This window comes from Cydia pomonella, chromosome 14 (genome assembly GCF_033807575.1).
Source record: "Cydia pomonella isolate Wapato2018A chromosome 14, ilCydPomo1, whole genome shotgun sequence".
Taxonomy (NCBI): domain Eukaryota; kingdom Metazoa; phylum Arthropoda; class Insecta; order Lepidoptera; family Tortricidae; genus Cydia; species Cydia pomonella.
Genome location: NC_084716.1, coordinates 5,556,184 through 5,568,664, shown reverse-complemented (window position 1 = coordinate 5,568,664; position 12,481 = coordinate 5,556,184). Strand labels below are relative to the sequence as shown.

At 38.9% G+C, this 12,481-nt stretch overlaps 1 pseudogene; it reads left to right on the top strand.

The window, feature by feature from the left end:
- Window positions 1–5,044: 5,044 nt before the first annotated feature.
- On the top strand, window positions 5,045–12,287 carry LOC133525340 (uncharacterized; annotated as a pseudogene).
- The last annotated feature ends 194 nt before the right edge of the window (window positions 12,288–12,481 follow it).

Genomic DNA, 12,481 nt, shown 5'->3' with positions numbered 1-12,481 from the left:
GCATTTGACGGCGGAGCATTTAAAATCTTTCAAATTGAAATAATAAATTTGTTACGATGGCGAGTTCCTCCAAACGAAAAGTGTAAGTCTAATCTCAAAATTAATATTTTAGTCGTAATAGAGTTTAAGCTACAGTTTATTTTGAAGAGAACTTCATAGTTTTATAATGTTTGACCTTTCAATTAATCTTATGAATGCTGTTTTAGCGTTCGGAGCACTTACCTGCAGCTAAAAAATTTGGTGGAGTACATGTCGGCAAACCCACTATACCTGCCCACTCGGCGGCCAATTTGGCCGCTGAGTGGGCCAAACTCCAGGGGCTGTTATCGGAAATCGGCCCCCAACAGAGTGTGGAGCAATGGAAACACGTAGGAACTTAATATAAAAGTAGTTTTCATTTACTTTTTTGTAACATATTGTCATTTAAAATATCAATCATCAGAGTTACATGGCAAGTTACATATTTTTGTATTCACATTTATAGACATGGTGCGACTTAAAGAAAAAGGCCGGCTCGAGCCCGGGTGGCAAGAGCCAAAACCGGAAATGCGGCGTTGGTTCCTGAACCCTCCGCACTCTCCCAACAAATATTGGGTATTATTGGCCGGGAGTGTGCTGTGGTCGCTGTGGGCCTCTCGGTGGAGGGAGAAACCGGCGTGGGCGAGCAAGACGTAAGTACATTTTTACAAGCTTTTATTTAACTTACATTGTTTATGTCGAAGTAACTTTCTAACAATTAATAATTAAAAAGAATTAGGGTAAAATGTAAATATAGGTACAATACAAACTTAAACTGATTAAAAACTAAAAATCATATCTAAAGAGGGCCCCTGGGGCATAGTGCCAAAGATACTGGTTACATTTCCTCACTGAATCGCAACGCTTATTCGTTGAGCGAGGAAGTAACTTTCTAACAAACACGTATGTATGTCAATATTGCAGACAGGGACAAACGATCATCAACGGCATTTTAAATTTAACAGACGTGTATGAATAACGCAATAAACATAATTATAACTGTTACAATAAAAATAATTATGCCCCCGAATAATCTTAGTTTTTATAAACCTTGGACCCCACCCAGAATTTTTGAATTTAAAGGTTAATTCATATTTCTTCCAAAAAATAAAGAGATATTCCTACTTTGTAGCTATTTATCTTTATAGCCTCTGAAAATCAAGATTTAATTAATATTATTATTCTAAATAAATTAAAAAATATATATATTTAAAGAGAAATTAAGTTATATTGATCTCCTGGAAAATCATGCCCAATGTAGTAATGTTTGTAAACATTCCTTCAATTATACTTAAGATAATACGGTTGGTATTTAAACATAAGACAAGCTCTTTATCTCACTGAAACGTTGGTTCAAACTACTGATTATAGATTTGACTTGACAGGAAAGAACGCTTCCGTATACCTGTATGGGTATTTGCTGAACAATGCGCAGAAATACATAAAAAATATTCAGTATATGAGCTCCAATTACCAGCTAACAATGACCCCCCCCCCCCCCACCTTCTTCTTTTTTCTCACTTCTTTTTTTCTTTCTTGGAGTTTTTGTTCGTATCTTCACGCTTCTTTAGTTTTCCTTTTTTTTTTCATTTAGTTTAGTTATCTCATCTACCTTTTTTGCTCTCGTTTCTTTAAATTTTCTTCTGTTTCTCTTTTTTTATTAGCTTTACCATCTTCTTTCTGTGTCAATCTTAAAATTACATCTTGATTTATTATAACCTCAGCACTAGATGAAACCTTCACATTCTTGTCGGATTGTAGTGCTTTTACGAAATTAACTATGGTGAGTCCCTTTCTTAGTTGTTTTTTTTTTTTAATAATAATTCTCTTTTTTTTACTCATAACTTTCTTCTGTATTTTACTCTTCCTTTTCCAGCTGACTCTACGATTCAAAGACGCGGGAACGCAAACCCAGGCGAAAAATGATGCCGGGACTTAAACAGATCCCGCGTCCTATTTTCCAATGGTGAGTCCATTTTCTTAATTGGTTCTTTTTCTCTAGATCCTTCACACTATTCATATTTTTTTTCTTTTTCTTCTCAGTCTACTCAACATTCCAATGAAGTGGGGACGCAAGCCCAACTCCAAATCTCAACTGACATTGAGATCCAGACTGGTCCTGCGCTCTCCTACCCTATGACTTATTACGTTCTTCTCCTTCTTTTAGTTCTATTTTACCCCCAGATCCCTCAGCCTATAGCCCGAAGAGATAATAAACAATTAACGGTATTGACAGACCACAAACCATTAACGTTCGCACTTACAAAAAAGGTCTCACCCTCAGATTCACCCAGACGCCTTAGACAATTAGACTTTATATCTCAATTTTGTGACAAAATACAATACATCGAAGGCGATAAAAATACCGTAGCCGATGCCTTATCGAGAATCAACGAAATTACGATGCCTACTTTGCTCGATTATAAATCATTAGCCCAAGAACAAAACAACGACCCTGAGTTACAAAATCTCAAAACACAAAATAATCTTCAATTTAAAGTAATCACTAGTAGCGGATGAAACAACGCGCCAAAAGTATCTGACATCTCAGATAACTTTTCCAAATATAGATACATTTCTAAAATTCACGTTCCAAAGTATATCTTTTACATTCTCAGTTGTTCTATATTAAAGACATCAGTTTTTGTTAAGCTGTTATAGAATGGTAGATACTTATGAAGCGTTATTTGATCCGCTACTTTTGATGCTGACTGTACAACAACAACTTCAAAATGTCGCTCGCAGCCGTGGTGCTCGTGAGCGCCGTAATAACGTTAGCCACCCTATACATTGGTTGGCGTTATTGCAAGCGACGCATCAAATCAACTGTGGACGTTCGAATAGAGAAAATCGTCAGAAAAAGGACTGCTGCCATCGCCGCCGTGCATCAGCCCGGCGCCATAGCTGTGCCGCCGCCGCACCAAACAATCAACCACGTTATTGTGTAAATAGTACGAACATATAGTGATATTAAAGTGCGTATTTTATTTTTAGTGATAGTTTTTACTAGTTTTTTCTAAGGGCGGAGGACTGTGGCGTAGCTCCCCGCTATCACTACGTAACATATAGGTATATGTATTGCATCTATAGTTGTAGATAGTATAGTTTATAGCCGGCTGCGCCCGGCGTCTAAGGACAGTCTTACAGTAAACGTGAACTAATGAACACGCATCTTTAATTTACCGTACCTTCTGATACCACATCCCGAAATACACCCATACATACGGTAAACTTTTAACTATTACGCGGTTCAGTTACATTATATAAATCTGTCTGATTGCTATACCTACCTGAGCTGTGCCACCTATAACTCTACACATATTTAATACAATGATTTGAATTGCTACTTGTTTTTACAGTTTCTGGTTTGGACCATGCATGTTTGTCTGTCAAGTAGTCCTCGACTCAGTAATAAGCCATCAAAATCAATGACTTTTTTAAGTAATTCTTAAGAGCTGGCAAGGGTAATAATAAAAATAAAATGTACTTGTATTAAGATTTTCTAATCGCAGTATACAGCACTTCTCGGAACTCCGTAGCTGATTACGAACGCAACGAACGCCTGACAATCCAGCACTGGTCCGTCCTCTAAGCGCGCTCCGCGGAGACTCAACGCGCGGCGTGGCGTCGGGTCGATGCAGCGTGATTTTATACATCTTTAAAAAAATATAATTTTACCGCAATGTAGGCCCCATAGCTAGGTTTTTTTTGATAGGTTGACATAAAATTACATTTTGCTATAATATTATTTTTAAATAGAATTTGCGGAAAAAAAATATAACCCTGTTTTCTCCAAAAAAGTGAAGAAAACTCGGAAGGGATTTTATCAAATTTTTCAAATGAATCTTCCATTTTAAGCGACGTCGAAATTAATGATATTTTAGAGCACACAGTAAGTGGGTAAATAATATATATGTATACCCTTTACAAATATGAAATTCACAAGGTATACGCTCGCTTTGTATACTCGTAATTTTACATAAACATACACGTATAAGAAAATAAAATAGACATACATAAACATACATAATAAATATATAAGACACAATCCAAAATACGAGTATACCAACATATAACAAAAACATATCAACCACAGAGTAAAAAATAACTATGTATTTCAAACACTAAGCGAGAGATAGGTAATGTTCTTGAAGTAGTTTTTTGAATACAGGAAGAGATTGAGCGCGTCAAATGTTTGTAATATAATAAAGGTAAGTACTTGCTGATATTGGTAACACGGTGATTACCACAGTACGTTATAACGGACCCACTAATATTGGCAGTTCGAAAATACTCAAAACGTGGTGTGGCATCGCAACTACTACCAATTATTTCATATTGTATGATAAGAGTTTATATCATGTTTGATATTCCGCATTTATTGAAATTAGTCCAAAACAATTTATATAATGAAGGAGAAATTGTAATAAATGGTAAAAAAGGAAAGTGGTCTCACCTGCTAGATGTGTCGGAAAAAAAGGACCTTACATTTCAATCCCCAACTAACAGCCCTACACGTGTAAATCCTACATTTCGGTCGAAAATGAAAGAAAAGCTAACTGCTCAAATGCCAATAATACCGTCGCTGTTATTATAAAACTCATGACTGGGAATTACGGTGATGATGAGAAAGATCATGATCATGAGATCTTAGAGACCACCCACATCATAGATCTTAATAGGCTTTTCGATTGCACTAATGGTCCCTCGTCCAAAAAGGAAATTATCAAGAACAGAAGAGAGAATGTTTCCAAGAAAACTAACCACGTCGAATTGTGGAGACATTAAAAACAAATTATGAGTACCTCGACGACGGTATACTCTGGGGGGTACCCCGGAGGAGGTCGAACGGGACCTGCTTGCGCTCCTTCCACTTTTTCGGGAGCTGGGGCTCGAAGTGAACTCTAGTAAATGTGAGTTTTTTCCTTGTAGTGCCAACTCTCGACCTTCCTTCTCTTTGTTTTGTACCTGACTCCCTGGTCTTAAGGAGTTAACTACCCAGAGTTTCAATCTTTTGGGTTCTCCGATGTACCCCGCGGCTATACCTGAAGCCTTCGAGGTTAGAGAGCAGCTTCTTAGGTCCGCTGGTGAGAGGCTGAAAAAGCTCCCGGCTCATGTGGCACTTACTTTGTTAAGGTCTTGCTTGGCCGTTCCCAAGGTGACGTACTTTCTGCGTACTGTACCTGCCTAGCTGGACCCTAGCCACATGGACTCGTTTGACCTGGTGGTGAAGGAATGTGCTGAGGGTGTGCTGAATATCTCTTTGAATCCGGACCAGTGGGACTTGGCTTCGTTGCCTATACGGAGTGGCGGACTTGGCATACGGCGCGTGCGGAATGTGTGTCAAGTTTTATAAAATATTTTCTATTGAAATGCTTACAAACATGACGGGCATTTTGCTACAATTGTATGTATTACAATTATGTTGTGAAACAAGAATTACTTTTTCTACTCGACATATTTGTAGAATCATCGGTGAATCTTGACATGTGGTTGAAGCTGTGTCGAGTTGCGTGACAATTGTAGTATGTCGTGGTTGACATACGCGTAGTTCAAAATGGCTCTCCATGTGAGTAGTAGTGACGCTAGTGATAGTAACAGTGATCTTGATGATTTCGCATGTATATGCTTCTGTCAAGAAGGTTTAAAGAAAGAATCAATTTTTCTTTTATCTCACGGATTTTTCATTTAAGGAAAAATTTCGTGTTAGTAAAATCAGTGTAGAATATTTATTTATTAAATAGAATCGGTGCACGTTTTGAACATCCAGCGACAAAAACAAAGCTTTAACGCCTTGCCAACAAATTCTTTGTACACTGCATTGGTCGGGTTCTCAATATCACGTTAGCGGAGATAATCATGGAGTATCAAAGGCTACCATTCATCGGTGTATAAAAACAGTTACGATTGCAATTGTCAATGAAATGTTTGGGAGAGAAGTACGATGGCCGGAGAATTCCAACGCTATCCCGCATTTATTTAGAGAAATTGCAAATATTCCAAGAATAGGTGGAGTCGTTGATGGATCTTTAATACCCATTGAAGTTTTTAAGCGTATGTGAAATACTTAGATTATTATTGATACTAATTACTAGAACTAAATATTTAAGATTAAATAATTTTACTTATTGCTATTGAATTATTTGATACATGTTTCCCTATGTTTAGTCGTTACAATTGTTTTCTACAATTGTCGCACCTGTCACCGTGGCACCTGTGAAACCGATAATACTACATATGTAATATTTAGTGACATTTGTCACACCTGTCGCCGTGGTGAAACTGGGGCCTGGTGTCGGCGGCGGGGGCCGTGGACCTTGTCACTAAGATTTTATCCTTTGATTGTGGCAAGGCGGAAATACCTTTCGCTTCTGATGCATTGTTGGCCGGGGGGGCTCTAAACCCGAGTGCGTCAGTGCCTGAGCAGCCATTTCATCAGCGCTTGTGGGGTAATTTAATTAATATTTTAATTTTATTTTATGTAATTTTTATGAAAATATTTTGATTGTTTTATGTTTTTGTATAGATATATGGATCTTGTCCGAAATAAATGCTTTTTAATTTTATTTATTTATAAACATTCATAATAATTAATAAATATATAAGACACAATCCAAAATATACCAACATACAACAAAAACATATCAACCACAGAGCAAAAAATAACTATGTATTTCAAACACTAAGCAAGAGATAGGTAATGACCTTTAAGTAGTTTTTTTAATACAGCAAAAGATCGAGCGCGTCTAATGTTTGTATTATAATAAAGGTAAGTACTTGCTGATATTGGTAACACGGTGATTACCACAGTACGTGATCACGGACCCACTAATATTGGCAGTTTGAATATACTCAAGACGTGGTGTGGCATCGCAACTACTACCAATTATTTCATATTGTATGATAAGAGTTATTATCACGTTTTATATTCCGCATTTATTGAAATTAATCAAAAACAATTTATATAATGGAGGAGAAATTGTAATAAATGGTAAAAAAGGAAAGTGGTCTCACCTGCTAGATGTGTCGGAAAAAAGGACCTTACATTTCAATCCCCAACTAACAGCCCTACACGTGTAAATCTACATTTCGGTCGAAAATGAAAGAAAAGCTAACTGCTCAAATGCTCAATAATACCGTCGCTGCTATTGCAAAACTCATGACTGAGAATTACGGTGATGATAAGAAAGATCATGATCATGAGATCTTAGAGACTGCCCATATCATAGATCTTGATATTAGGCTTTTCGATTGCACTAATGGTCCATCGTCTAAAGAAGAAATTACCAAGAACAGAAGAGAGAATGTTTCCAAGAAAACTAACCACGTCGAATTGTGGAGACATTATAAACAAATTATGAGTAGGTACTATGTATTTTCTAAAGGCTAGTTTTTTAAAACTGAAGAACGAACGATGCATTCAGGGATACATTACCTTTAAAATTTGATAATAAACATTGCCAGACCTGTAAAAAAAATATTGTTACTTTATTTATATTTTCACTCTTGATTTTTATTATATGATACTCAGGGAACCGGCAGACTACGACAGATAAAGACTACTTTGGGAGCATGTTCGCGCATCTACTACTTCTAGCGACATCTAGCGGCACTGCGGCGACCACTCCTGTACCGCCCCTCTCCGCGCTCATCTTTTCCCGTCTCATTCGACTCGATATACGGCACGATACACACCTTGTTCGGTACATACAAAATATAAGCTTATACGTCTTCATTGTGGACCCTGGAAAACCACCGAATCCTGCACAGAGAGTTTAAAAGAGGTTGAAAAATTGTATTGGAAATGACAAGTTTCCATCGAGCATCGATCATAAAGGTACAATATTACATAGCACGAAAAAAATAAAAACACGTTTTAACATTCCTGACAACATACCATAATAACAGCATACTGAATTTAGTCTGGTTCGTTGTTACCAACCAGGATCCGGTGAGCAATATGTCTACCGATTTGAAGTTTTTTTTTTTACTCAGTAGGCAGCTGTACCCTGAAGTCTGCCCATTTTTATATGGTACGTCGCTGTGCGCTTTAAGGAAAAAGAAGAGCGGAATACGGCCAATTGCTGTGGGAGTAGGTACATTTCGTCGGTTGGTAGCCAAACTAGGGTGTCAGGTGGTCAGAGAGCGGATGGCTGATTATCTGCCGCCTCATCAATTAGGTTTCGGCATACAGACAGGATGTAAGGCTGCAATTCATGCCGCTCGCACTTTCGCTTCGTATCCGGGGAACGCAGGTGGGGTTATAATAAAATTAGACCTGAAAAATGCCTTCAACACACTCGAAAGGGACGTTTTTTTGAGCGATGTCGAGGAAAAAAGTCCATCGTTGTATCCTTTTTTGTACCAGGTCTCATGTCTCTGATTCTTTCGCAGGTGGGTGCGCAGCAGGGGGATCCGCTAGGGCCGCTTACCTACAGCATATCCACAAAATAGTGTCGTCCCTTAAATTACCGCTTAACATCTGGTATTTAGATGACGGGACTTAGGGAGGGAGTCCAGAGGTCGTAAAAGAAGACCTGACTTCTCTTCTTCTTCGCCTTGCGAAATTAGGGCTGCTTATATTAAATGCTTATATTGTATTGTCGGCGTTAATCATTGCGTAATCTCGGTAATTCCTCGCCTGCTTCCCGGTGCCCTTGCTCCTTAATATATCGAACAGATTCAGGGCCTAGACACGTAAGCTGAAGAAAAACTATTCAGAAGACGTTAAGATAATTTCCAGATCACCTGAGTTACGGCAAAGGCGCAACACCAACGACTGCAAGCACGTGCAACAAAACCTCGCATGTTCCAGCTTCGAGAAATTAAAAGGAATGGACAATTCGATTAAAATACGGCCTATAATGAAAAAGGTTCGGCAGAACTGCTTCCAGATCGAGGAAGAAGGCCAGTTTAGCATCATAAAATGACGATTCCGTATAAAGGAATTAGAGCCGGCAGTTGACGGCAGTATATGCCATCAATTATCTAATTTGACAGATTCCTTACCTCTCTGTAGCTGATCCGCTATCAGCGCCAAGAAGTGTGAATATTTAGCCTTGGAACAATACGAAACAAATGTTTTAGAGGGTGTCGGAAAAAGTTTCATAATGAAAAACAGCTCTCTAAAATGCCAAGAGAAGCAAGCAAACAGCTTGTATACAACACGTGTGTGCCTCAGAAATGCATATGCGGTTCCATGGTGGAGGCGAATGGCCATCACGCATTGAGTGCTGTCATTGTTCGGGAAGGTTTCCGCGTCACCACGCTCTCAATGACATCGTGAGGTGGGCTCTAATACCCGCCAACATCCCCTGTGTCTCGGAGCCTGCGAGTCTGTACCGCGCCGATGGTAAAAAGCCGGACTGCTTGACTTTGAAGGGGGGAAAGTGCCTCTTGTGGGACGCCACGTGCGTTAGTACGTTCGCAGCCTCACACCGCAGCCGAACTGTGCGGACAGCTGGAGCCGCTGCAGATTTCGCCGCGGTCAAGAAGCGGGATAAATATGCGGCCCTGGGCGGTAATTATTATTTTGTACACCTTGCGTTCGAAACGACTGGATGCTGGGGGTCGGAGGCTATTGCCTTAATTAGGGAAGTCGGACGTCGAATTAGGGAGAGGGGGTCTGACGCCTGTAACATGGCAAACCTGCATGATGCAGTCACCGCGCGCACTGGCCGGTAATAAAAAAATATGCCCTTTTCGCTCGTCTTTAGTTTCCTTCGGGTGAAATTTTCTCGACAATTTGAAGGAAGGAAGGATTAATGTTATTAAAACTAAAGCGCTGTGTTTGAATCAAAATGCGATTAGGAGAAATAACTTTTATTGAAAGCTAAATTATTTTATTACGCTAGTACATTCAGTTATGGCACAGAACGAACACATTGACAACCCTTGACAGCCCATCATAGACACAACTCTTCTCAAATGTTGCAAGCAACAAATATTAAACATAAAGTTTACAGCTATGTTGAGACTTGTCTCGAACATAATTGGGCCGGGCAAGGTGAGCTAATTTACATTAGGTAGTGATCGAAAACAACAATTTAACAAGATATATACAATATTTCGTCAGGAGATAAGGGACACAGCTTTGTATTAGGTCTGACATACAATTTGTCACATTTCAACAAATTTTTCAATTAAATTTGTACTGTTTAAAATACTACCAGATTGGTTTATCTTGCCACCAACAACATAGCCAAATAAGGTGCTTTGCAAGACAAGTCCTTCAGGCAATTTGATACAATCATTTAATAATGAATTAAAATAAATATCACTTGCTAGTAGCAATGAAATTTCTGATGGTTCATTAAAGTTTTCATCAGAAAGTTTGACATGGCTTGGAAACTTTAGTGCTGAACAATCAACATATTGTGGTGGCAAATGTGCCGTTACATCTTTTACAACATGACAGCTAACTTTAAATTTAACATCTTGATATTGACAAGACTCCACAGTAATAATTACTGACCTATCCATAATGATGGTCTGTTTAGCTACACCAATTATATTTTCACATTCTGCCACAGTGGAGAAACCCAGCCTTTCTACAAGAGAAGTTGTGGCAAAGGATTCACTTGAGCCAGTGTCAAGCAATGCACGGCAGTAAACATCACGGCCAAATTTATCAACAATTTTAACTTTAATTGTGGGTAATACCTTTTTATTAGATGTTTTCTTGACACATGTCAAAACAATAGATGCTGCCACTGGTTGATTGGCACCTCCAGCATCCTCTGTATGCAAAAGGGTATTATGATGACCCTTACATAACTTACATTTGAACTTGTACTTGCAAGGTTTATCTGAGTGAGGGTTTATACAAACTGCACACATCTCATTCTCCTGCACAAAGGCCAAGCGGTCCTCGACGGAGGCTTCCTGAAATTTCACACAATTATAGATTGCATGGCCAGGTTTAGTACAAAATTTACAACCAGGTAATGATGCTACAACATTAGCAACCTTGGGGTAAGATTTAAATTTAGAAGTACCTACGAGGGTTGTTCCGTTAATAGTTAGTCAACGGCGTACTATTAACTGTATTTATTTAATTTTACTGTAGCTTAAAGGCAAATTTCATTACAAACTTTTTGGTATAAATGTCACTGGCCAGTGACAATCAGTAATTTTTTTATGAATTTCAGAAAAAAACATGTCTGTCACTTTTTGTTCGCAAAAATGGAGCTAACGCGGGAAGCATTTCGTGCTATGATATATTATGATTATAAACGAGGGCTAACATACAAGGATTCTCATGAAAATTTAACTAGTGTTTTTGGGACATTATCCCCATCTCTTGCCACTATCAGTTACTGGTTCCGTGAATTTAAGCGTGGGCGGAGCGACATCAAAGATGAGCCTCGACCGGGGCGACCGCCAACGGCAGTTACTCCAGAAAATGTTATCAAGGCGGAGTGGTTAATAAAGGAATCTCGAAACATTAACCACCGAGAGATTCAGGACGAACTGAAGATTGGATCCCGGGCAGTTTCTACCATTTTGCATGACCACCTTCAAGTACGGAAGGTTTCGTCTCGGTGGATACCACATTTTCTCACACAAGAGCAAAAAGATAGTCGTGTCGATTGGTGCAAATATATGTTGAAGAAATTCGATAATGGCGATTCTCAACAAGTGACCTACATTGTGACATCTGACGAATCTTGGATATATAGTTACGACCCATTTACAAAACAGCAATCAACACAATGGGTCTTTGAAGAAGATGATTTACCTACTAAAGTAGTTCGCGGCCGAAGCGTCAACAAAAAAATGGTTGCTGTTTTTTTTCGACGCAGTGGACCTGTAGCCGTAATTCCACTTGAAGATCGCAAAACAGTTACCAGCCAATGGTACAGTGAAGTTTGCTTGCCACAGGCCTTCCAAGAGCTGAACGTCAGTCGTCCAAGTACTGGAACTCGGGGCATCATTTTTCATCAAGATAATGCTCCGGCTCACACGGCTTCCAGAACCATGGACTTTTTGAGCAAATCAGGTGTGCAACTACTACCACACCCTCCGTACAGTCCTGACCTGGCTCCGTGTGATTTTTTTCTGTTCCCCACCTTAAAAAAATTATTACGTGGACGACGATTTTCGACGGCGGATGAAGCAGTGGACGAATTTAGGCGACTTTTTTTTGACCTTCCGCAAGAACAGTTTTTTTCCTGTTTTGAAAGCTGGTTCAGCCGAATGCATAAGTGCATTAATGTAGCAGGGGAATACTTTGAAAAGTTGTAAATAAAGTTTTATTATATTCCTTATAGTTTTTGTTTAACTAAAAATTTTCAGTACAGCCCTCGTACATTATCATTTAGGATACTCTTTTGAGGCAAACTATCCTCTAGCGCCATAGCACGCCTTTCTAAAAATGCAATAAACTCCAACATCGTTGGAAGAGTTTGTGGGTCTCTCTCTAAATGGAAAGCCCGGCTAGTATATTGATCTAGCTTTCTGG